Source organism: Dama dama, chromosome X, assembly GCF_033118175.1.
Source record: "Dama dama isolate Ldn47 chromosome X, ASM3311817v1, whole genome shotgun sequence".
NCBI lineage: Eukaryota > Metazoa > Chordata > Mammalia > Artiodactyla > Cervidae > Dama > Dama dama.
This window is the reverse complement of record NC_083714.1, coordinates 87,497,182-87,524,995: the sequence shown is the minus strand read 5'-3', so window position 1 is coordinate 87,524,995 and position 27,814 is coordinate 87,497,182. Positions and strand designations below refer to the sequence as shown.

Genomic DNA, 27,814 nt, shown 5'->3' with positions numbered 1-27,814 from the left:
GGGAGACTTTATTTTTTTGGGCTCCACAATCACTGCAGCTGGTGATTGCAGCCATGAAATTAAAAGATGCTTACCCCTTGGAAGGAAAGTTATGACCAACCTAGACAGTATATTAAAGAGCAGAGACAATACTTTGCCAACAAAGATCTATCTAGTCAAGGCTATGGCTTTTCCAGTAGTCATGTATGGATGTGAGAGTTAGACTATAAAGAAAGCTGAGCACTGAAGAATGGATGCTTTTGAACTGTGGTGTTGGAGAAGACTCTTGAGAGTCCCTTGGACTGGAAGGAGATCCAACCAGCCCATCCTAAAGGAGATTAGTCCTAGGTGTTCATTGGAAAGACTGATGCTGAAGCTGAAACTCCAATCGTTTGGCCGCCTGATGTGAAGAGCTGAGTCATTTGAAAAGACCCTGATGCTGGGAAAGATTGAGGGCAGGAGGAGAAGGGGACGACAGAGGATGAGATGGTTGGATGGCATCAGCGACTCAATGGGCATGAGTTCGGGTGAACTCCGGGAATTGGTGATGGATAGGGAGTCCTGGTGTGCTGCGGTTCATGGGGTCGCAAAGAATCAGACACGACTGAGCGACTGAGCTGAACTGAACTGAGTAGTAACAAGGGAATGGAAACCAATCCTCTCCATGTTGTTGAAAGGGTTCCAGAGAGAAACTGAAAGTGAAAGTGAAGTCACTCAGTCATGTCCGACTCTTTGTGACCCCATGGACTGTAGTCTACCAGGCTCCTCTGTCCATAGCATTTTCCAGGCAAGAGTACTGGAGTGGGTTGCCAACTGAGGCACATTCTAAAACTGGGAAAAAATCCTACTGAAAAGGATGATATATTCTTAATTTTCTTTGCTATGCATGATACTCACTCCTTAGATCTAAAACTGAAAGCCTCTGGCTTTCTTCCAGACAATCTACTATTTACTGAACACAAGCAATGGTATCTTGATCAGTATTAGCCTACTTGGTTAGTGTATAATATTCCATTACTAGCTTACCTTCCCGAGTTTTCTATGCATTGTGTTTAAATTAAGAATGCATAAGAACTTTAAGATTTGAATTTAATGCCCTAAATAAAAACTTTAAATATGTACTTCCTTAAATGATTCTTGAATGTTCCTGTAAAGGTAAGGACCATATAATACTATTTGTACTGTTCTAAATTCTATTCATGGATGGAGTAAACTTTACTTCTAGCTCATAGCTTACCTTTTTTAAAAAAAACTATTTTTTTGAATTATGAAAGTGTGATAACACATTTACAGGAGACTTGGAAAATACAGAACACAGTTACATATAGTTCCACTGTGTGGGGGTGTGTGTGTGTTAGTCACTCAGTCGTGTCTGACTCTTTGCAACCGCATGGACTGTAGTCCATCAGGCTCCACTGTCCATGGAATTCTACAGGGAAGCATCCTGGAGTGAATTGCCATTCCCTTTTCCAGGGAATCTTCCCAACTCAGGGATTGAACCCGGGTCTTCCACATTGCAGGCAGATTCTTTACCATCTGAGCCACCAGGGAAGACATAGGTCCACTATATATTACAATAGGGCTTCCCGTGTGGCTCTGATGGTAAAGCATCTGTCTGCAATGCAGGAGACCCGGGTTCGATCCCTGGTTCAGGAAGATCCCCTGGAGAAGGAAATGGCAGCCCACTCCAGTATTCTTGCCTGGAAAATCCCATGGACCAAGGAGTCTGGTGGGCTACAGTCCTTGGGGTCGCAAAGTGTTGGACATGACTGAGCGATTTCGCTTCACTTCACTATATACTACAATTATTTTTTTAAGTAGATAAATTAAGATTTTTAGTTGGAGTTTCAATATCAAACTCTCAAAAAATAATAGAACGAATATACAGAGAAGTAGAAGGATATAGTAGACCCCAAAAGCTCTGTGAACTAATTCAACATAAGTGAGACATAGAATTTTCACACAACAGTAGGATACAGATTTTATTCAAGTTCCCATAGACTATAAACCAGGAGACACTGGAACATATCCAGGGACATAAATTAAGGTGCAAAAGTTTCACTGTCTAAAGGTGTTGAAATCATAGAGTCTGTTCTCTTATCATGGTGGAATTATGTTAGAAATCAATATCAAAAGATATTTTAAAATAACCCACATACTTTCAAGTACAATGTGACATTTACCAAGAGAGATCTTCGACTTAGCTGTCAAAAGCCTCAGTAAAATTAGACTGAAAAAAACACAGAGAGTGATTACAGAGAAGAAAGCATTTAAATGAGAAATTAATATCAAAATGAGAAATTAATGTTAAGGATACTTTAAACTAAATCCTATGTATTTGGAAATTAAACGTCCGCTTTTAAATGATGGGTGTATCTAAGAAACAATAACAAGGAAAATTTAAAAATACTTGTAATAGAATGAAAATGAAAAGAGAATTAACCAGAATTTGTTGCACGTAGCTGAAGCTGCTCAATGCAATTAAATATACTGTGGAGTCTTAAATAAGGTATAAAAACAAATAATGGACACTAGCATACAATTTTGTAAAATTTGAACAAAATCTGTAGTTAGTGATACTGTGTTGCTGTGCTTGTGCTGTGCTTAATTTCTCAATCGTGTCTGATTCTTTGTGACACCAGGGACTGCAGCCCGCCAGGCTCCTCTGTCCATGGGGATTCTTCAAGCAAGAATACTGGAGTGGGTTGCTATACCCTCTTCCAGGGGATCTTCCCAAACCAGGGATTGAACCCAGGTCTCCCACATTTCAGGTGGATTCTTTACTGACTGAGTCACCAGGGAAGCCCAAGAATTTATCACTTGTTAATTTCTTGTTTTTTTGTTTTTGTTTTTTACAACATATTATTTCTTTATATTCCCAGAATTGGATTAGAAGTTTCCTTCTTCTCTCACTTCTCCTTCTGGGACCCCTATAATATGAATGCTGATGCATTTAATATTGCCCCAGAGGTCTCAGGCTGTCTTGGTGAATACACGATTTTGTTTGTGCCCTCCAAGAGTAGAGTCTCTCCCCCATCCTATGGAAGTCCTGTAATCAAATCCCACTGGCCTACAAAGTCAGGTTCCCTGGGGATTCCCAGTTCCTTTGCCAGATGCCCAGGCTGAGAAGCCTGATGTGAGGCTCAGAACCTTCACAACACTGGGAGAACTTCTTTGGTATTACTGTTCTCTGGTTCATGGGTGGCCCACTGAGCAGGTATGGGATTTGATTTTATCGTGTCTGTGCCCCTCCTATCATCTCATTGTGGCTTCCTCTTTGTCTTTGGATGTGGGGTATCTTTTTTTGGTGGGTTCCAGTGTCCTCCTGTCAATGGTTATTCAACAGTTACTTATAATTTTGGTGCTCTTGAAGGAGACGAGTTCATGTCCTTCTACTCTGCCATATTGAACTATAGAAAAAGCTCATAGCTTACCTTTTAAAATTACTTATTGTTGATTTTGAGTCATGTGTATGTGTGATGATAGTATTCTGATTATGTTTTAAAAGGGGAATCTTTGCTTTTTGTACATGTGGATATATTCCCAAATATTTACAGATGAAATAATAAAATTTCTTGAATTTGCCTCAAAATAACCCAAAGGTTGGAGTGGAGCAGAGGGAATGAGGAGGATGAATAGAGATATAGAAGAACTAAGATTGGCTGTGACTTGAAAATTGCTAAACTAGGTGATGGGATTCATCTGATGCTCTCTCTGTGTTTCCACACTTTAGTGAGTAATCACTAACATGTTCTAAATTCAGTTCTTTGTCAACCTTTCCCCACTCTCTTCTCCAAGAGCCTGCTGTGCTACATTACTTCAGTTGTGTCTGACTCTTTGCGACCCCATGGACTGTAGCCCAGCAGGCTCCTCTGTTCATGGGATTCTCCAGGCAAGAATGCTGGAGTGGGTTGCCATGCCCTCCTCCAGGGGATCTTCCCAACCCAGGGATTGAACCCATGTCTCCTGCATCTCCTACACTGCAGGCAGATTCTTTACCACTGAGCCACCAGGGAAGCCCAAGAGCCTTCTGACTGGGCATATTAGAAACTGCCTCATGCTGAGCAGGGTATGTGCTAGTCAGTTCATGAAGTATATAGAATACAACTAAATATATGGAGGTGCACGTGTCAACAATGAGCCAAAATACTAATGAGTTGAAAGTGTTCCCATTGAATGTAGCACATCCTGTTCAGCCTGTGGAAACCGACTTGTCCAATAGAGAAATGTTCACACCTGCTCTCCCCTAAATAACCCCTTCTACACCTTAACCCCAAGTTAACTGCACTTATGCTGCAAACTCCCAATTCTGGTGTGTTTTGGAAGGGGCAGATGCCATTCATAGGATGATTGAAAAATGTTAGACAGTATCTGAGGATTTCAGTCAAAGATGTTAGACTAAATACCTTAGAAAACTCACAAAAATTACATTAATGAGCTATTATGAAGGCACAAATCTACTAGAACCTAGAGGAAGAAGGAAACAGTAAAGCTGACTTTGCACATATGAGAAAGCTGAATCTCAAGCATGGAGAAAACTGAAATCCCATTCACCCGGAGAAACCCCTGAAAAGGTCAGGAATTTGGTAACAATGAGTACTTCTAAAAGTGGGAATGAAGATAGTGATAATAATGAAAGGTTGGTTGTCTAAATTTTATCTGAAATCAGTTAGTTTCCTGGACCCCATGCCACAGAGCACAGCCAGTCAACTATCTTTCTTTTGACTGGCCTAAAGATTAGTGATTCATTCCCTGGAGAGACTAATACAATTTCTGGACCAGGGAACTCTGACACAGTTGAAGTGAGGAGTACTATATTTAAAACAATATAATTAATTTATATGAAAGTTTACATACTCAATAATAACAGCCACCTCATCCTACTCTCTGAGATTACTTCCATTTAGACATACCACAGGGGAAAGTTTGGAAGACTTGCAAGGAATCTGAATACCTCAACAGAAAAGGCTAAAAGATGCAGAGTTACCCAAAGAAACATGCAGACTTACCCAAAGAAATGGAGCAATCAGAACACTCTACAGTGTAAACTAGTCTTCAAGTCCCATCTACATGCACAGAGCTCTCAGCTTTCTAGTACTCAAATCTTAAATACAAATAGACAACCAAGAATCATCATTCACTTAAGAAAATAAAAATATGAATGATATGAAAGAGACCAAAATAAAAAAGCAGAGGAAGTAATTTGGAGGAAACAGAGTCCATTCGTGGAAATGGAAACTTAAACCCAAGCATTCCATTTCTCTAACATTTCCTTAGCATATTTATTTCATAGTTCAGTCTTCCTCCTCTGGAATCCACTTGATCATGTTAGCAAAATCCTGAGCTGCCTCCAGATCTGGTGTGTGCCAGTGTTAGCGGAAGCACACTGACTGAAACCGCCCACCCTGGCCAGGCACCATAGTAACCATTTGCATGAGTTGTTTTACAACAGGAGGTCCTGGTGAGGAACACGGAACTAATAAGCCACCACCAACCGGAAGAGTTCAGGAAAGGTCAAAAGGAGACACCACATGTCCAACCACCTCCCAGAATCCTCCTCTCTGGCATCCATCTTGGCTGAGCAAGGCATGCACCACCAGGAAGGACTCTGAGTCAGAATGATTAGTTAAAGACAACCCGGAAACTAACCCCATCACCATAAAACCTGACACTGCGAGCCATATGGCAGAGCTGTTCTCCTGGGTTCCCTTACCCCACTGCTCTCCACCCAGGTGTCCTTTCCCAATAAAATCTCTTGCTTTGTCAGCACATGTGTCTCCTTGGACAATTCATTTCTGAGTGTTAGACAAGAGCCCAGCTTTGGGCCCTGGAAGGGGTCCCCCTTCCTGCAACAAATGGTGACTCTGGCGGGAACTCTTCTTTGCTGTGACTGACATCCTGACCACTCGGGGTACTCAGGGACCAGCTTGCCCGCTGTTGGACCAGACCCAGCAGCCGTGACTGGGACCCTTTTGTCCCTGGTTTCCTCCTGTCATGGACAGCTGGCCAGAGTGCCCTGACCAGTAAGGAACAAGAGACTTTATTGACCTCTCTCCCCTTCCCTCTCTCTTTCCTCTCCTTAACCTTTCCTATCCTTCCCCTTTTTTCTAGTCCCCCGGTCCTAGACGCAGGAATCTGGTCAAAGGGCCTCAGCTTGAGCTGAGGATTGGAGACCGATCACCTCCTCTTGGCGGAGAACTTGAATTCTGATTCTGTGCTGGTCTGGTTTCTGGTAGGGCCGAGTTCCAGTCCTCCATTCTCTGGAGGCCCAGGGTAAAGTCCCGTAATGCCTGGGTATCTGCAGGTGGCAGGAGACGTGTGTAAGGCCACCCCTTTTGCCCCCATCTCCTGCCTCCTCCCCCTTCTTCTTTCAACCTGACTTCCTTTCCTCCCTTTGAAATCTTTGAAGACCTGAGATACTTTCATTTACTCTGTTAGTACTTGGATCTGAAGTTCTGTGTCTCTATAGGAGGTTTTCTGAGAGACTGCATTCTTGTATTTAAGTGAGTGGCTGATGAGGACTGCCAGGTCTATGTGTGTGTTTTAACTCTGTGTTCAGTGTTGTGACTTTTGATGGCCATTTTGCTTTGTCTGGCCACCATTTGGTTTAGATCTGCCACCTTTTTGTTAGAATTTGATTTTCTTTCCCTGTGCCTTGAGACCAGGGCTCTGGCTCTGTTCTCAGGAACACTTATCTAGACCATCTCTAATTACTGAGACTGAGGGAAAATGGGGAAAAGCCTTTAAAATTTTTATTTATTCCAACTGTTTTTTATAAACTAGTTAATTTTATATTGTAATATCTAATTTATAACTAAGCTTAGAAAATGAAGCTACATCTTGTGTTGTATCCGTCTAAATATGTCTTGGTATGTCTTTGTCTCTGGGTAATATTTTTGATGTGAGAGTTGGACTGTGAAGAAAGCTGAGTGCCAAAGAATTGATGCTTTTGAACTGTGGTGTTGGAAAAGACTCTTGAGAGTCCCTTGGACTGCAAGGAGATCCAACCAGTCCATCCTAAAGGAGATCAATCCTGGGTGTTCATTGGAAGAACTGACGCTGAAACTGAAACTCCAATACTTTGGCCACTTCATGAAAAGAGTTGACTCATTGGAAAAGACCCTGATGCTGGGAGGGATTGGGGGCAGGAGGAGAAGGGGACGACAGAGGATGAGATGGCTGGATGGCATCACCGACTCGATGAACATGAGTTTGGGTAAACTCCGGGAGTTGGTGATGGACAGGGAGGCCTGGCAAGCTGAGATTCATGGGGTCGCAAAGAGTCAGACACGACTGAGCGACTGAACTGAACTGAACTGAACTGAGTATTTTTGAGGTTAATTTGTAAATGAGATCTATTTAATTGGCTTAAAGAGAAGTAAGCACTTACAAATCAAATAATTCTAAATTAATAAATTCCAGGTTCATGTGAACTGGGAAATATTCAGTATGAAGTACCTAATATTAATGTTTGTTTATTGACCTAATATAGACATGTCTTAGAGTAATTAACATTAAGTAGAATATTTTCATTGTACCTAGGTTTAATATATAAGTTAAATATTATCATATCTGTTACAAGTTTGTCACAAGGAAATTACCTTGAGTGAAGAAACTTCTAAAAAAATGTAAATGAGATATGAGCTTTTAGATAAACTCTATTAAGAGTAATTATGCTTTAGGAGTATCAGTTTAAAATAGTCTTTCCAGATTGGGGTAACTTGAATTTCTAAGGGTTGTGCTAAATGAAGTGTTGAAAGTCTATTGAATAGTTAGGTCATTTCCAAATAAGATTTTGAAACATTTACTACTAAACACTAACTTTCTTTTACAGAGAAACTAAAGAGATTTGGGACTATAAATGAATAATATTTGGTGCCATCCCAAAAGAATAAAGAGAGACTAACACAGTTGGAAGCAAAGTACTGTCTGAGCTTATTTTAGAGCTGAGTTCTAGAGAAATCTAGACATCTGGAATACTTCTGTCAAACTCCTTGGAACAGGGATGACAGACTGGCTCGCCCACCACCTGTTTTGTGGCTAACGTGGTGCTTACATTTTTTAGGTGGTTCACAGTAGCTTATGGGACATGAAAAAATAAAGTTTGTGTCCAGTTTTACTAGGGCACTACCATGGCCTGTAAAAAAAAATAAAAATAAAAAATAAAATGTTCTAAGAAAACAAGAGTTTTGGAAATTATCACTGGTATGCTCACCAATCTATCAAATGCTGATATAAAAATTCTTGGTTGCTAAAGGAAAGTAGAAAGTGTGTTTTCAGTAAAAAAAAAAAAATATGAAAAAATACCAAAAAGAGTTATGCATGATCAGGATTTTCTAAAATTGGATTACAATTAGTTAGATAAATGGAGTTTGTTAGGAATGACACAGCCATAGGAAAACTGGTTAGAGCCAACTAGGTCCAAGATGGCGGAGTTGACTTTCACTAGAACTTGAGCTGTATTTACACCCATTGTGACATATCAACAAACTAAGTGATGCACCCATCAACATTGACTAAATTTGACCAAATGTTCTAAACCCTTTTAATTAATTTTTTTTGGACAAAACTTCCTAAATCGAATTCTTTTGACATTCCTTTGACCTCTAGCTAACTTTGGGGTGCTGCAGAGGGCCCCTGAAACAGCCCAAAGAGAGATATTACACTAATTGTGTTTATTTGGTTGGTTAAATTACATGAAAAATATTATCAAATGAGTAATAAATCCTCTCGTTATAATGTATGGTAAAAGTACTAATATAGATATCCTAGAAATTATATGGAGTTCTTAACATTCTGATATGCCCTGGTATTCTAAGGAAAACCTGATGACTTCACAAAAGTTAACAAAAGGACTGAATGAACCAGCGAATATTCCTGTAACTTTTATGGTTTCTACCTGAAAACTTATGGGTTTGAATCTTGTGTTTTCTGGGAGTAGGGAAAATCTTCCTCTCAAACTAATTATGACAGTAATTTGGTGAAAATATATGTAATAAACAAAACAATTATATTTTCTATCTGACTCCTTCAGAAATTGGAAACTCTTAGGTTTCCAGTAAGTTTATTAAATGAGTTAAGAAGGTTATATCACTAACAGGTACAAAAATCTCAAGGAATTTTTGAGACCTTAAAAAGGGGAGAATTCACCTAGATTTGTTAGGTGAAACCTGTGATAAACCTTCAGTGTGAGTTTCCCAGCCCTGTTTTATTTTAAAAGTTCAGTCTGAGACTCTATAAATGTTTCAGTGAATCAAAAAGTTTATGATCAGTTATGATTATATAAATCATCAGGTCAAAATTAGTGAGAGCAGGCCTATTTTGTGGACAAGCTAGTTCTAATTTTGTTATATTTGATAAAAATGAGGGTAATTTTAGGCAGAAAAAGATGTTTCAATAAATGTTAAATCCCAGTTTGTTAATAGAGGTCTGCATCTAGTGAGACTCATTTCTTGGATAGTTCTTTGTCATTATGCTGTATTAATGCAAAGTTTATTTGAATTCTTGAAGAACACCCTAAGTTTGTTTCTGAAGCTTATCTCAGTAATCTATCTTTGGATGAAGATCAGATGCCTCATGATCTGCAACCAGGACTGGAAAAAGACATAATTTAAGGTACCGTCTCCAACCTGGATAGAAGGGCCTTTTTATAAGGAGAAACTACACTACACCAGGATGAGAAGACAACGACATCAGAGATAGACAGCTTGCCCAAGATGCTGGACCTGATTCGTATGACCGTTTATAATGTTTTCTTGACTTCTTAGACCTTTGCATATAAATCAAATGCTTTTCTATCACAGGCCTGATTATATGCTAATTTTAGAAACCAATCCAATTGTTGAATTTGTGACCAATTACCTGTGTCTAGTTCTGGGTTATCTTGGTAAATTTCTCTACTACAAGGTTCTAACTGGTTGGCTGGCCCTGAGAAAATTTACTTTAAATAAAATTATAGTCATATTCAGGTCACTATTGATATTACTAGATGGGATTCCCTCATCTGGCCAATTAAGAATGCCTGCTCTGACTCTGGCCATAAATTTGATTTTCTTCTATTACTCAAGCTCAATCAGAGCAACAAGCAAAGTTTCAGCAAAGGAAAAAAATCTCCCACCATTATGGGATGGATTTATATAGATAACACCAGGCTATGGTAATTTAGGTTTAAAGTCTCCTCTATGTTGGAAACAATTAAATCATACTAAGGATAATCAGTCTAGTAACACTAGAAAACTGGGCTATGTGCCTTATAGACAGTTCCAATATATAATTTCCCTGGAACATAAAGATTCGTACAGAGTAGACTAAGTCAGATGACCTGGGATATACTGGGCTACATCTAACGGAAGCTCTTAAGTCTTACTTGTGACTTTACTATTACTGATGGCTATGTTATTTGTATTTCACCTGTTCTATAAAATTGCTGTTTCTTACATTGCCAAATATGTGATCAAGGCCTCTGATAAAATAATATGTAGTTCCATATGAGATCGATGATGGTAACAGTGTAAGTCTATATATGGGAAGTAGCAACAAGAGGGAATGTTTTCCTGGAACAAGAGGCTAGTAAGACAGGTAGTTCAGAGAATTTTGGTTACTGTTTTATGACCTAGTCCAGTAACAGCACATTGAGTGGCCAGTCAACAAAATCTTTGCCAAGCCTGAGAATGGACATTCTCAGCACCATGAGATATAATGGTCATGAAATGCCCCCCTCAAAATCATGGTCAAGTTTATGAGCAAACAGGGGCTCTGCCAACTGAAAACTGACACTTGCCATCTATGTCTACAAAGATTAAATCATGGCCACTCCAACTGCTGACCTTCAATTCCCCTGAAAGAAGTTCAGGGTGAAAATCAGGAATGAGGAACTCTGTGCTCTGGGAAAAACTGGCAGAACAGGCCTTTAGATAGTTAGATCTTTTCAGGAAAAGATTTTATGAGTCCCAATTCTTACATCTTCTCATACCTAGAGAAACACTGACATCATTAATGGTGACATCTACTTTGGCTATTAAGGAAAATTTTACAGTTAATTTACAGAAAAATTTACAGTCAAGATAGATTAGCTATGGTTCAGACATCCTGAGAAATAACTAGGTGATACTATGGTCATGCATGGATGTGAGAGTTGGACTGTGAGGAAAGCTGAGCACCGAAAAATTGATGCTTTTGAACTGTGGTGTTGGAGAAGACTCTTGAGAGTCCCTTGAACTGCAAGGAGATCCAACCAGTCCATCCTAAAGGAGATCAGTCCTGGGTGTTCATTGGAAGAACTGATGTTGAAGCTGAAACTCCAATACTTTGGCCACCTCATGCTAAGAGTTGACTCATTGGAAAAGACCCTGATGCTGGGAGGGATTGGGGGCAGGAGGAAAAGGGGACGACAGAGGATGAGATGGCTGGATGGCATCACCGACTTGATGGGCATGAGTTTGAGTAAACTCCGGGAGTTGGTGATGGACAGGGAGGCCTGGCGTGCTACGATTCATGGGGTCGCAAAGAGTCGGACACGACTGAGTGACTGAACTGAACTGAACTGAACTATGGGTGTAATTTCAGACTAGACCTTGTATTTAATCACTTGAGTTTTCTGAGTTGTGTTAGGCTTGGATGCCACCTTTCTCAAAACAATGTCTGTTAGAAGCTACTAACTGCAACCTTACTTTTTATAAAACTAGGCAACTGGCTACATGGCTACAAGTCTCCCCGAAGTGCCAGGTCTAGACTGGGTTTCAGGCCTATTCTTCTAAAAAGAAATTAGATTTATTTTGTCTATTAAAATTCCAGTTATCACTCCTCCAGCTACTTCTAATTGGGTCTGTTACACCAAAATGGCAGAACAAGGGATTGAGATTTTAATCATACAAGGCTCAGATCTAGGACTTGGAACTCAGGAACACTTCCATTTCAGTGTCTATTCTCTAAACTGAGGCAGTCCTATGCCCCATTTTGACAGGAAGTTATCACAGTCATAGTTGCCCAGTTCCCTAAATTAAAACTGAGCAGGACTCTGTGGGGCTCTGGAGTACAGATCTGCTCTGTGTTCTCCATTTCTTGTCTGTAGGATATAGGCTTCATTCAGCCTCCTTGACCTTTCCCGAGTTCCAAAGAGTGGATTCAAGCAATTGCTAATCGGGGAAGGGAGGGTATACAGAAACAGAGGAGAAACAATCAAATGGTGGTACAGCCTTGAGACAGGGTCCTGGTTCCCACTCAAAAAAATATGCATAACATTGTCTTTGAGTTCTTCTACAGAACTGCCCCCCTCCCCCAGGTGGAGGATGGTAACTTCAGACTGAACACAAGATTCCTGGAGTACAGGTCTGCTGCCTCAACACCAACCAATCAACAAAAGTCATAAACCCTGAAGCCCTCACCCCAAATGTTGCCTTCTGTTTCTGGGGACCAGTGATGACCATCCTGTTAGGCTTCCTGTTTGGCCCCTGTCTATTTCATCTCCGAGAGGAGCCAACAGTTTCAAACTAAATTGCTGTTATTACAAGGGTGAATGCTGGTTTCAGGCAAAAAAAATAAATAACTTGACTTAGATCAGGTGGAGAGAGACTTCTGCTCTGCTAGGCAGGCCTACGACCATGCACAGCAGGAAGAAGTTATAGAAGAAAGAGACCTCCGTTTCAATTCCCAAGAGGTATCTTGAGTATGAAGTCTCTCGGGGGGAGTTGTTAGGGAAAGCACACTGACTGAAACTGCCCACCCTGGCCAGGCACCATAGTAACCATTTGCATGAGTTGTTTTACGATAGGAGGTCCTGGTAAGGAACACGGAACTAATAAGCTACCACCAACTGGAAGAGTTCAGGAAAGGTCAAAAGGAGACACCACATGTCTGACCACCTCCCAGAATCCTTCTCTCTGGCATCCATCTTGGCTGAGCAAGGCATGCACCACCAGGGAGGACTCTGATTCAGAATGATTGGCTAAAGACAACCCGGAAACTAACCCCATCACCATAAAACCTGAGACTGAGAGCCATGTGGCAGAGCTGTTCTCCTGGGTTCCCTTACCCTACTGCTCTCCACCTGGGTGCCCTTTCCCAATAAAATCTCTTGCTTTGTCAGCACATGTGTCTCCTTGGACAATTCATTTCCAAGTGTTAGACAAGAGCTCAGTTTTGGGCCCAGGAAGGGGTCCCCCTTCCTGCAACACTAGGGTCTTCCTACCTCTACTAAAATGCTTGTGTGTGTGTCTTAACTCTCTCAGTTCGGTTCAGTCGCTCAGTCGTGTCTGACTCTTTGCAACCCCATGAACCGCAGCATGCCAGGCCTCCCTGGCCATCACCAACTCCCAGAGCCCACCCAAACCCATGTCGATTGAGTCAGTGATGCCATCCAACCATCTCATCCTCTGTCATCCCCTTCTCTTCCTGACCTCAATCTTTCCCAGCATCAGGGTCTTTTCAAATGAATCAGCTCTTCGCATCAGGTGGCCAAAGTATTGGAGTTTCAGCTTCAATGAACACCCAGGACTGATCTCCTTTAGGATGGACTGGTTGGATCTCCTTGCAGTCCAAGGGACTCTCAAGAGTCTTCTCCAACACTACAGTTCAAAAGCATCAATTCTTCAGCGCTCAGCTTTCTTTATAGTCCAACTCTCACATCCATACACGACCACTGGAAAAACCATAGTCTTGACTAGATGGACCTTCATTGATAAAGTAATGTCTCTGCTTTTTAATATGCTGTCTAAGTTAGTCATAACTCTCCTTCCAAGAAGTAAGCGTCTTTTAATTTCATGGCTGCAATCACCATCTGCAGTAATTTTGGAGCCCAGGAAAATAAAGTCAGCCACTGTTTCCACTGTTTCCCCATCTATCTGCCATGAAGTGATGGGACCAGATATCATGATCTTAGTTTTCTGAATGTTGGGCTTTAAGCCAACTTTTTCACTCTCCTCTTTCACTTTCATCAAGAGGCTCTTTTGTTCTTCTTCACTTTCTGCCATAAGGGTGGTGTCATCTGCACATCTGAGGTTATTGGTATTTCTCCCAGCAATCTTGATTCCAGCTTGTGCTTCTTCGAGCCCAGCATTTCTCATGATGTCCTCTGCAGATAAGTTAAATAAGCAGGGTGACAATATACAGCCTTGACGTACTCCTTTTCCTATTTGGAACCACTCTGTTTTTCCATGGCCAGTTCTAACTGTTGCTTCCTGACCTGCATACAGGTTTCTCAAGAGTCAGGTCAGGTGGTCTGGCATTCCCATCTCCTTCAGAATTTCCCACAGTTTACTGTGATTCACATGGCCAAAGGTTTTGGCATAGTCAATAAAGCAGAAATAGATGTTTTTCTGGAACTCTCTTGCTTTTTCAATAATCCAGTGGACGTTGGCAGTTTGATCTCTGGTTCCTCTGCCTTTTCTAAAACCAGCTTGAACATCTGGAAGTTCACGGTTCACGTATTGCTAAAGCCTGGCTTTGGAGAATTTTAAGCATCACTTTACTAGCGTGTGAGATGAGTTCAATTGTGTGGTAGTTTGAGCATTCTTTGGGATTGCCTTTCTTTGGGATTGGAATGAAAACTGACCTTTTCCAGTCCTGTGGCCACTGCTGAGTTTTCCAAATTTGCTGGCATATTGAGTGGAGCACTTTCACAGCATCCTCTTTTAGGATTTGAAATAGCTCAACTGGAATTCCATCACCTCCACTAGCTTTGTTTTTAGTGCTTCCTAAGGCCTACTTGACTTCACATTCCAGGATGTCTGGCTCTAGGTTAGTGATCACACTCTCTAGAAGCAATTTAACTTTCTTTTAAACGTTTGCATCATAACTAAATATTTTAGAAGCAAAGACCATGACATCTATTATTTATCCTCAAATGGTTTAGTAACAATAATAACGACAACAGCAATAATAATAGCATAAGATATACAGGAATTCCCTGCTCTATTATTGCAAATTTTCTACAGAAAACCTAAAAGTTTCATATTTATGTTACATTAACATTTACAAGAAAACTTAGAAGTTTTACATTTTTTAAAGACAAAAGGTAAAGATATATTGTGTTAGACAACACGTGTACACACAGCCTTATGTGGGACACCTTTCTTTGGTATCTTATTTAGATATTGCTCAGCAACAGTTCCAAATTGCTATTTGAAGCCCTCCCTCTTGAAGGTCACTTCCTCCAGTGACTCTAAGGGAAAGAATTCAACTCTCTCTCATATCCTTTTCCACTTGGGAGAATATTTCAAACACCATTACTATTTATGCTGAGTTATCCAAATTTTTTTTGCATGATTTTTCTAACAATATGGATGCCAGAAATGGACATTTCTTGACTCAGACTGAAGGCATACTTAGATTTGGATAGAGTTGAAGTTAACTTCATTGTTCTATTATTATGGAAAAGCCTCCAGAAGGTAACCAATATGAATACTGGACGCATGTGGTCCAATTGCTGCAAGGAGTTATACTCAAAGACGTACGTTCAGAACAGCTTAAAAAGTTTTAAAATATTTCCATTTTTATCTTATGTTCCTTTTGGAATGTGAAATAGAATCCAGTTTATACCAACAATACCTTTCTATATCCTATTTTACCTTTCAGTTTTCTTATACCTCCCACCCTAATATCTCTGGAGCCTCTCATTTGCAAAAATGCCTTCAAATAGTTTTCCCTCTCTTTCTGCTGAATATCTTTCCTTTCTTTATTATGTAGATTAGTTTAGCTTCTTCTCTTACATACCTCCTCTTCTTGGCCCACCTTTGAGACATTGTCTTCCTCAGTTCATTATGTATTTCTGTATCACAAAAACTCCAGAACTCACCAGGTACTCAATTGGTCTCCTGGTGGGGACTGCTAAATTGGAAAGACTACATCTCTTTACTTCCTTGAAGGAGAGAAGAGAAGAGATTGAGAACCTTGACACTTTATTAACTTTTTGCCCTTTCACCTAGGCAATAGGAGAAAAAGCATCCAGGGACCAACCCTTAGGATGATCCATATAATTCCTCCTGGCATCTCTTTCCCCCTTGGGGCTGCTTTTAATAGACCAAACTTGCAGTAAAAATTTTTCCATATCACTCTTTAAAAGATTATTAGGTTTGAAAAGCAGAAAAATACAAAGAAGAAATAAAAGACCTAAAATTCACTGGCCAGATAAACGTCTAATGACAGTATTTTTTTTTATTAGTGTATAATTGCTTTACAACATGTTAGTTTCTGCTGTAAAACAAAGTGAATCAGCTACATGTATACATGCAACCCACTCCCCATCCAAAACCTTCTAGGCAGTCACAGAGCACTGAGCTGAGCTCCCTGTGCTATACAGTAGCTTCCCATTAGCTATCTGTTTTACATATGGTAGTGTATATGTGTCAGTGTTACTCTCTCAATTAAACACAGTGTGTTGAAAAGCAGGGACATACTCTGCTGACAAAGGTCCGTATAGTCAAGGCTATGGTCATGTACAGTGGTGAGAGCTGGACTGTAAAGAAGGCAGAGCACCAAAGAATTGATGCCTTTAAACTGTGGTGCTGGAGAAGACCCCTGAGAGTCCCTTGGACAGCAAGGGGATCAAATCAGTCAATCTTAAGGGAAATCAACCCTGAATACTCATTGGAAGTGTTAGGGGAAGCACACAGATTGAAACTGCCCACCCTGGCCAGGCACCATAGTAACCATTTGCATGAGTTAGCTAAAGACAAGCCAGAAACTAACCCCACCACCATAAAACCTGAGACTGAGAGCCATGTGGCAGAACTGTTCTCCTGGGTTCCCTTACCCTGCTGCTCTCCGCCCGGGTGCTCTTTCCCAATAAAATCTCTTGCTTTGTCAGCACATGTGTCTCCTTGGACAATTCATTTCAGAGTGTTAGACAAGAGCCTGGTTTCGGGCCCTGGAAGGGGTCCTCCCTCCTAAAACAGAAGGACTAATGCTGAAGCTGAAACTACACTATCTTGGTCTTCTGATGTGAACAGCCGGCTCACTGGAAAAGTCCCTGATACTAGGAAAGATTGAGGGCAGAAGAAGAGGGCATCAGAGGATGAGATGGCTAGATGGCATCACTGATGCAATGGACATGAACTTGGGCAAACTTTGGGAGATTGTGAGGGACAGGGAGGCCTGGTGTGCTGCAATCCATGGGGTCTCAAAGAGTCAGACATGATTGGGTGACTGAACAACAACAATAGGATTTATGCCCAGTAGTGGGATTGCTGGGTCATATGGTAGTTTTATTTTTTAGTTTTTTTAAGGAACCTCCATACTCTTCTCCATAGTGGTTGTATCAACTTACATTCCTACCAACAGTGTAAGAGGGTTCCCTTTTCTCCACACCCTCTCCAGGGTTTACTGCCTGTAGTTTTCTTGATGATGGCCATTCTGACTGGTGAGAGGTGATACCTCACTGTAGTTTTGATTGTATTTATCTACTAATGAGTGATATTGAACATCTTATCATGTGTTTGTTGACCATCGGTATGTCTTCTTTGGAGAAATATCTATTCAGGTCTTCTGCCCATTTTCTGATTGGGTTGTTTGTGTTTTTTGATATTGAGCTACACTAGTTGCTTATATATTGTGAAGATTAATCTTTTATCAGTTGCTTCATTTGCAAATATTTCCCCCATTCTGAGGGTTGTCTTTTCATCTTGTTTATGGTTTCCTTTGATGTGAAAAAGCTTTTAATTAGGTCCCATTTGTTTATTCTTTTCTTTTATTTTCATTGCTGTGGAAAGTGGATTAAAAAAAAAAAAAAAAAGAGTCCGGTTTTACACTTAGGTCTTTAATTCATTTTGAGCTTAATTTTGTGCATGGTATTGTTAGAGGAATCACACTAACTGAAACCACCCAGGCCAGGCACCATAGTAACCATTTGCATGAGTTGTTTTACGACAGGAGGTCCTGGTAAGGAACACGGAACTAATAAGCCACCACCAACCGGAAGAGTTCAGGAAAGGTCAAAAGGAGACACCACATGTCCGACCACCTCCCAGAATCCTTCTCTCTGGCATCCATCTTGGCTGAGCAAGGCGTGCACCACCAGGAAGGACTCTGAGTCAGAATGATTAGCTAAAGACAACCCGGAAACTAACCCCATCACCATAAAACCTGAGACTGCGAGCCATATGGCAGAACTGTTCTCCTGGGTTCCCTTACCCTGCTGCTCTCTGCCTGGGTGCTGTTTCCCAATAAAATCTCTTGCTTTGTCAGCACATGTGTCTCCTTGGACAGTTCATTTCCAAGTGTTAGACAAGAGCCCAGCTTTGGGCCCTGGAAGGGGTCCCCCTCCCTGCAACAGTATTAGGAAGTGTCCTACTTTCATTAATTTACATGTAGCTTTTGAGTTTTCCCAGCACCAGTTAGTGAAGATACTGTCTTTTCCCTATTGTCTTTTTCTCCATGGTCTGTCTTTTCCCCATTCATGTCTCCTTTGTCAAAGATTAGGTGTCCATAGGTGTGTAGGTTTATCTTTGTGTTTTCTATCCTGTTCCATTGATCTATATTTGTGTTTTTCCAATGATAATATTTTTAATAATACAATGAATATATACATATGGCCAGAAAAGTCACACAAAATGTAAGGATATAAAGAAAGAAATGTTTCCCTTCATCATCATGCTCCCCAGTTTCCTCCTCAAAGGTAAAGGAACTAATAATAGTTTCTTGTGTATTCTTCCAGAAACATGTTTGTGCATATGTTAGCATGTGTGTACTCCATAGTATCATCTCAAAAACTCTGGACAACAATTCAGCCTGAAAATAATTTTCCTAAATCAAGATGATAGGAGAAAACTAGTAACAATGTTTAACTATATTTGAGATTTGTGCTCTGGAATCGCAGACACAATTTAGAAATCCCCTCACCATTTTGTGTTCTGAGAAATGGCTAACCACAAAGGGCCAACCTTTCCTCATATATTCTCCTCCACTCTTCTTCACAAGTTAAACAAAATTTACTATTCACATTTCCTCCATAGTTCCCTTGTTTATCTGTCTCCATAAATTTAGGTCCTCTTCCATTTCTTTGAAACATTCTTCCACAGAAATGAACATTCTCCCTATTGCAATAGCATGAATAAAAGCAGTTCCTTAATTGTCTAGTGCATTTTGTCTTTCATGTTATTGTTAAAGAAAAATTGTTCTGACACTTTACTAAGGAATAGTAATAACGATTTTTTCAAGGGACTACTGCAGTGGGGTTTGCACCAGGAGGGAGAGATTGGGCTCAACTCTGAATAAAGCAAGGACAAATAGAGATTTATAGCCAAGGAGCAAGGCAGGGGTCAGTGGGTAGAAAATTACTGAGAGGAAACACCAGAGATGAGGTGGGATTCTGACTTGATAGGATTCTTGCTGAAGGCAGGCCAGAGTGACCAGATGCCAAGGGTGAGGGATGAAGAATTTAATCTGATATTGAGGATGATCAGATATTGAATTTGGTAATCCTTGCTAATCCATTTTAGCAGGATTTTTGCTAAAAATGAGTAATGCAAAGATGGACACAAAAGTCCATCTTTAAAAAGTTCAAGGCCTAGTTGTGAAGAGTGCTCAGAGGAGCCTGACTAAAGTTTGGTCAGAGAGTCTTGATCATTAACAACAGAGAAATTCTGCTTTCTTTCTATAAGCAAAAAATATACACTAACCCAAACATTAGGCAAAATCCATGCATAACTTTTATTCTTTTCTCTTTCCCATTTCCAAATTTAAATTGTGAGAAGTGAGGTGTCAAAGAATCCTTTTTGTTCTTGACCAGGATGTCCAAATTCCTAAAGATGAATTCTTAAAGCCTTTAACATTATCATTTATCCATAGTAGTTCTCCAGAAATGGTTACTGATCAGCAAGTCCAATATCTCTCAGCAAACAGTAATAAAAATCACCATTATTTTTTATAGGTATTTTGTTGAAATTTACCTCTTCCTTTTTTTTTTTTAAGTGTTATTCCTAAACCTCCAGAGTCAGTCTTCAATGTTGCCTGTTCCATCACTTTTTCTCACCTTATTGGCAATGTCAGTGAAAGGCTAGGTAGGGCAAGACCACATGTCTTGGAGCCTAATCCAAGTTCCAATACTGCCTTTGATGGCAATACAAATGAAGAGGGTTAAATTATCAGGCCATGTAAGTTGCCAAGTTTAATGGCAGGGGAATGTCAATAAGACTCTCATGACAATAACATTCTGAGTGGTCTTATTACTTTGATCTTGCCTGCAAACAGCCCATTCTTGGCACAATTACCACAGTGATTCACTTAATGACTAAATGTAATTTTGCTTGTATCCTGATCATGTAATGCCTCCCACCTCATTGAATAAATGCCAAAGTTTTTATCACAGCTGGCAAGGATGTATATAACCTGATTCTCACACCAATTCTTTGCCATCATTTTCCCAACTTTCGAACAACCTCATCCTCATTACAAGCACACCAGTCTTCTTGCTATTTTTCAAATATAACTCAGGAACTTATTATTCCTCCTACCTGAATATTTTCCCCCAGATAATCACACAGCATATTCCCACACATACTTTAAGTGATTTCTCAAAGATAATTTCCTCAAAGAGACCTCTTTTTAGGGCCCTAAAAAAAGATAAATGCATATATATATATATATATATATATATATGTACATATATATACATATGTAGATGGAAGATTAACATTATATTGTCTCATTCAAAAATATCTAAGCTTATCATTAAATTCATTAGGAGTTACCTGTGTTCCCTGGATCTCAGATCTCATCCATACCATGTCAATCTTCATATGAAATTTTAATTTCAATAATAAGAATGGGACAACATGTATAAATTATGACATCCAGTTATTCTATTTACAAAGGTTAGGTATTACTAAGAAAAGAGTTTCATTGTGCAGATGATCAATGTGGGACACTGAGCAAATAACTCTAAAATTTGTCTATCTGTGAAATAGAATAAATATTGTATAGGCTCAGAATTATATCAATGTTTATATTGATGTTTTGATGTTTATATTGATATACTGATGTTTGTAATTATTCCTTTCAGATTCATCAGGATTGCACATTTTACTTCAGAATATTTAAAATTTAAGGCACTGGTTTAAATTACTAATAACTAAGTAAAATAGAGACTTTCAGCTTTCTGATCTCTATACAAACAGCAACTGCCCTGTGTTCCCTGGGTCTCAGTTCGCAGCTCTGAGAAATAAGGGGCTAGATGCCACCACACCTATCCTTCCTCTCTTATTCCAAAATCTGACAGGGGTGCGGTATGGCATGGGGGCAAGAGGGGAGGTGTGGCCCCCAAAAGGACTGAAGACACACAGGGATCATTGCTTTTCATGATGATGGGACACAGGCCCCATACCAGGGTCAGTGGCATAGACAGACCATATGGACAGAGTCTGTGGGAGTGGGCCCCATGGGCCAGAGGGCCCTTCCTCTTGTTTCCAGAACACATACAGCTTCTCAACACCTCAGTACTTATGAAACAGCCTGGAAACCAGAAGACTCAGAAGTCAAACAGCAGGGATGAATAGGCAGGTAAAATAAGGTGTTTTCTTTTTTTTTTTCTCCCTGAAAGTTTCACTTAAACATCTCTGTGTGTCCCTGAGCTCACTAAGTAAAGAATCCACAGGACATTTTCCCATACTTTTCCCCTCTTCCTTCCTGTGTCACTTCCCCCCCAACCCTCCCCACACACACTCTCACATACATAGAAGAAGAGCAGCAGGGATGGAGAAAAGGGGCAGCCTTGTTTCCTACCCATTATGTCAATTGTCAAGGTGGATGGAAGCTAAATCACAAACACAGGTTTAAAGAAGGAAATATCTTGGCCCTCTGCAAGGGGTAAGGGGTGGGGGAGTGGGAAGGAAACATTTTTCAGAACAGTTGAACTATTGCCATTCTTGGAGGCCTTACAACCCACACTTGGCATCACAAAAGCCAGCAAGAGGAAGGGCACCCTGCTAATATGCAACTTCTGCTCAGAAGAGCCACTGAAGACTCAACAGCGAGCTTGGGGGTCCCAGGCCACTACTTTGAGAACCCCTGGTCTGATGAAGGGGAGCCTCACCTCTTCTCCAAGCCCCAGAGGTTGCCCGGTTATCACTGACATGACATAATGTTCCAGAGGGTCATCTGCAGCCTTGACCATGTCGGCCTGGCCTGAAGAGAGGAGACCAATTGCTCCTCAAGGCTACCTTCCCAATCAACCAGAACTGACTGTTCCAGAAATGGGCACAGACAGCCAGGAAAGGGCCTGCAGCACTGGATGGTCCCTGAGCCCCTGAGGTGGGCTCTGCTGGATTCCCACTGCCCCTGGGGTGGGGCAGTTCCCTGGGTTGGACTCTCCTCTGGAGCACTTGCCCACCTGGCTAGGTTGCAGGCTCTGAGAGGACAGGACCACATCCCACTTGTTCACTATTCAGTTCCCAGTCACTCGGGTCACTATTTGTTGAATAAAAGAAGTAGCTAAGATACTCAGTGGCTCCTGGTGGGTAGTCAAGTTAGAGTCCCAGCTCAGGCACTTCGGAAAGTGACATGCTTATGACCTCTTTATGACTTATGTGGTGTGCACGCATGCATGTGTGCATGTGTGCCTGTGGGTATGTCCTATATTTGCCCAGGAGAACCCAGGAGCTTCCTGAGGGTGGTTTCATAAACTGGTTTTAGTTCATGCCACAACTCTGCTCCTTAGTGGGCTGGCTCTCCACTTCACCATCAGCCACCCTGCCCAGGAAAGATTCCTCCTGAGGAGGTCCCCAGCTCTTTCTGACCCCAAGAGCTCTTCTCCTCCCTGTCCCTGTTTCCTTATCTGGAAGGTGAGGATGTTGGGCTACATGAAGGGCAAGGGGCCACTTGGTGCCACAATTGCTCATCTCCATGATGTCCGAACACTGCTGCTTCCTGAATACCTCGGGGATTGGGAGCAGGGCCTTGAGGGTTCTAGAGCTCACTCTCCTACTGTTGGGACTGAGTTGTGATGGAAATGGCAGTCACTGACCAGGTACTTCTGGGTCAATCAAGAAGCTTAGCTAGATCCATGCCTCAGCCAGACAAATGAGGTTCAGAGACAGTAGGACACAGGCAGGAGGACCCTCTTGACTGTAAACATAATTAAAACCAGCAATCATTTACTGAGGAATGTTGTGGGTCTCCCTTTCCTGGAGATCACAGAAACATGGAAGCTAATGGGTCCCTGGAGATGGACGGGTGCAGCCCCCTCATTGTATAGATGAGGAAGCCGAGACCCCCAGGGAGGAAGTAGCCTGCCCAGGGTCATGGAGCAGCATAGTGAAAGAGCAGAGACCCAGACCTGTGGCCAGGGCTCTCTGGCAAGAGCCAATTTCCCCAGACTCCAGACTGAGAGGCTTCCTTCAACAGCAGGGCAGCCCAGGCGATTCTCTGGAGTGTATTCTATGTACATGTGAAGACTTCCTGAGGTCTTGAGGGTAAATGACCTATCGGAGGCAGCAGTGAGGCCAGAGGCCTCTGTTTTCATGATGCCCAAGTACAGGCTGCTCCCTAGACAATCCCTTTCCTTCTCTGCAGGCAGGAGAGACCCCCTATCACTGTGGAGTGTGTCTGATGGCTGCTCCAGCCTGGGATCCGGGATCTCTCCTCAAAGCCTTGCCAGTACATCCAGTCCACTCACCCTCCAGAAGGCCCTTCACTCAGGCAGCCAGTCAGTCAGCTACCCTTTGGGGAGCACCTTCCAAATGACTCTGGGTGAGGCTCAGCTGGGACAGGTCACATATATCCGAAACCAACATCCTTGTACTTGGGGTGCTTCTGGGTGAGGGAGAGACTGAGGTACATGCACCCAAGGGCAGACACCTGGCAACAGAGAGAAATGGGCCAGGGTGGTCAGAGGATGTGGGAACGTGTCAGTCTTTGACACATTCTGGGTAGGACCTGGACTAGGAGGTGGGCACAGTGTGGAGGCCTTCCCTGCCTCTGGAGGCAGGATGGGTGGAGTGGCAGGGCGTGGTTGCTATGAGTTTAGGCTCTTGATGTGAGTTACCAGCCTGGCCTAGTGCCTCAGTAGCTGGCTGACCTTGAGCTCTTCATTTCATCACTTTGAATCTCAAGGTTTGGGAATTAATAATGCCTCACATAACTCAAGGCAGAGCTCACAGGAGGCCTCCTGGGAAGAGCCCGGAGTTAGTGGTTTGCAGGGTAATTTCGCTTCCTTGTGATTTCAGCATACTGTACAGACTCACTTTGGACCCAGAGTTGGTGTAAAGATTATTTTAGCTGAAGACATTTGAGATTCGATAGACAACGGTAAAAAGCCTTTTTGGAGCTTCCTTTATCTGACTAAAAGCAGCAACTCTAGGAAATGAAGCAGCCAAAAATTCCTTCTCGGGATCCACTTCTGGAAGGTAGAATAAAGTCTACCCCAAATCTTTTCTCTGAGTAAGTTTGCGGCCCTGAAAAAGAAAGATCACTCACACCTATATAGACAAACATCACAGCCTCTCCTATCAAGTGTTTGTTCTCCTGAATATCCGTGTATGTTTCCAAAAATCATTTATATTACTGGCAAGTAACTTTCTCCCCTATTTCATCTAGTATGTTGACAGGTAATCCCCAAATTCCAACCACACCTTTGAGTTATCATCACTGATTTCTTCTGTGTATATGGAAGTTGCACATGTAAATAAACTCTGGGGTTTTTTTTTTCTCCTGTCAGTCTGTCTTTTACCAGTTTTCATTCACAGGGCCTAGGTGCTAAACCTAAGAGAGTAGAAGAAAAGGTTTTCCTCCCCCAAAATATTCACAAATGGGAACCTCTAGATTTCTGTGTGTCCTTTTTTTAGACCTTGACTCAAGTAAACTGAAAAAAAAAACAACAGTCAACACCTCATGACATTGATGAGGTGTTTGAACTTTGAACACTGCCTGGATATTTGATGACATTATGGAATTATGAATTATTTTAGGTGTTGTTATGACATTGTAGTTCTGTTAAAAGAGTGTTCTCATGTTTCAAAGCTACATACTGAAGTACAGATTCAAAGATGTGATATCTGGCCAGGGGCTGCTAATTGTTGATGCTGGGTGATGTCCACAGGAGGTTCATTATGCTATTCTACTTGTATATAGACTTGAAATTTTCCACAACAAAAAGCTTTTAATATGAAATAGAAAAGGGTGGATCAAGGAGATGTTTACCCAAATGTGGCTTAGCTGCCTGCCTTTGGAAGGGTTTTCATTATAGAGAACAACAATTGCAAACTTAAGAAAAGCCTGGTATCTGTTTTGTGAGCAACAGCGACATATGACTAGAGACTGATTTCACCCCCTCACTTCAGCCCCCTCATTAGGCAGCATCTGTGCTGCTCCTCTCAGCCTGTGGCAGCCCAGTTTGGTTGCCAGGCGTTGGAAGCCAGAAGCCCTTTTCTTGGGAGGGAGAAAAGGGAAAGGGAGGGTAGCAAGGAGTGGGGGAAGGTAGAAAGAAGTTGCCCAGAGGAAAGCTTGTCCCTGTCTAGCAGCCTGGCCCAGGGGGAGAGATGGGGGTGGGGTCTCTTGTTGGATGCTGGTTTCCCACAGCTCCTACTTTCCATGGTTTATTCCTGGGGGCAGCCTTACCATCCGAGCTTGAGGCTCCACAGAAGCAGGGTGGGGGTGGGGTGGGTATAGATGTGTACCTCCTGCAAAGATTAGGGAGGTCTGTGATTAAGTAAGATACCAGTTAGCACCCACTCAAGAGTCAGAAATTTCAGACAGGCCTCCTCTGGGGAATATTCCTGAACTCCTATTGAGTCAAAACAATTGAGTCAAAAACAATCCTGGCTGAAAGAGACACGTGCACCCCAATGTTCATCGCAGCATTGTTTATAATAGCCAGGACTTGGAAGCAACCTAGATGCCCATCAGCAGACGAATGGATAAGGAAGCTGTGGTACATATACACCATGGAATATTACTCAGCCATTAAAAAGAATTCATTTGAATCAATTCTAATGAGATGGATGAAACTGGAGCCCATTATACAGAGTGAAGTAAGCCAGAAAGATAAAGATCATTACAGCATACTAACACATATATATGTAATTTAGAAAGATGGTAATGATAACCCTATATGCAAAACAGAAAAAGAGACACAGATGTACAGAACAGACTTTAGGACTCTGTGGGAGAAGGCGAGGGTGGGATGTTTCGAGAGAACAGCATGTATATTATCTATAGTGAAACAGATCACCAGCCCAGGTGAGATGCATGAGACAAGTGCTCGGGCCTGGTGCACTGGGAAGACCCAGAGGAATCGGGTGGAGAGGGAGGTGGGAGGGGGGAATTGGGATGGGGAATACATGTAACTCCATGGCTGATTCATGTCAATGTATGACAAAACCCACTGCAATGTTGTGAAGTAATTAGCCTCCAACTAATAAAAATTAAAAAAAATTTAAAAAAAATAAAAAAGCAATCCTGGAAAGCAGCTCATCAAATGGAAATTCTGCACTGGTGATCACCCTCTGTTGGGGCCATTCCAGAAGGCAGGAAGGCAGGAGGCTTCCTTTTTGGAGTGGAGAAATCTGTCCTCTCTGTCCTTTGGGGAGAGAAGGCAGAAGCCTATGGTGCTGCACAGTGGCCTGGCAGTCTCATGGGCGCTGACTGTGTTGGGGAGCCCTGTATTCTGATGTTGATTCAGATCCACCTCTCACTGGAAGGCTGTGTGGGCCTGAGCCCATCTCTGAGTCTCAACTTCCTGATCTTTAGAAGCCCTGAGTGTGGAACCCTGCCTCCCTTCAGACTCATCTGGTCTGGGATTACAAGGCACTCCCCACCCCCAATTCCTGGGCAGGAATTGCTCTCACCTGGGGTGGGGCGAAAGGAGCCTGGCCCTCTCTACTTCCACCCACCAGGCCAGACTGGAAGAACCAACATAGCCAGCGCCCTCTGAGAGACAGAAGGAGGGCCTTTCCTAGGGCCACCTTGCTGTGATCATGAGCTACTTCCTGCTGGTCTGGAAGGTGGGATTCAGAGAAGCTCTAGGCAGGTGGGATGGGGGGTGAGGTCAGGCAGCTGCCCGGGAGATCAGCCTTTCAAGACCCAGCATCTGAGAAGGCTGGCTATATTCAATGAGAAAGACATCAGGGAGGCAGCAGTCAGGAGCTGAGCAGGCGCAGGGCCCAGACAGCCCCTTTTCTCTGCAGCATCTTTGTGGCTCCTGGTTGCTAGGAGCAGGCTGTTCCGTTGCTAAGCAACTGAAGCCTGGTGGATTAAGACCAATTTTCTGAGCTCACTGGAAGGGGAGGGAGAGAAGGTGCAATGCAGATGCCCTGGGGAAGCTCATCCCTGCCTCCAACCTTTGCTGGTGGATGTGAGTGGAGGTGAAGGGACTGTGAGGGGCAGCTGGGGGCTGATCTCTAGGGAGAAGGTCAAGGGTAGGGCAGCTGGGGGCAGGCTGTGCATCAGGTATTCATTATAAAGACCAAAAAACCAGAGTGAAACTGGCAATTAAATGCCAGTTAGAGCACTAATGAATGCTAATACTGTTCCTTTTTGAAACCCCAGAAAAGGCCTGCAGTCCCTGGGGTGTTTCTGAGCTCCCTGACCAGGCCAGATGGGATTGGGCAAGGTCTGTCCTCCAAAGATGGGAGGATTGGAGCATTTTAGGGTCCATGGGCCCCCAACAGTCCTGGGGTCCTACCTCCTGGTGAATGACAGAGGACCCTTGACACACTGCCCTCTGCTTAGATAATAACCCCCAGATGACAGGGAGCTACTTCCTCCTGCAACAGCCCCTTCTGTAGCTTGCCCTTAGAAAGTGCTTTGCCTGACATAGCCCAAGTCTGTCTTCCTATGGCTCTTTCCAGCAGGGGCCAAGGGTGTTAACCCAATCTACTTTGCTGCAGGGACCTGTAGCCTCTCTCTTCCG

At 42.3% G+C, this 27,814-nt stretch overlaps 1 pseudogene; it reads right to left on the bottom strand.

Annotated features, from left to right (window-relative positions):
• The window catches only part of LOC133052747 (neurabin-2-like), a 30,089-nt pseudogene extending 8,008 nt beyond the window's left edge, over positions 1-22,081 (bottom strand).
• Between the last annotated feature and the right edge of the window lie 5,733 nt (positions 22,082-27,814).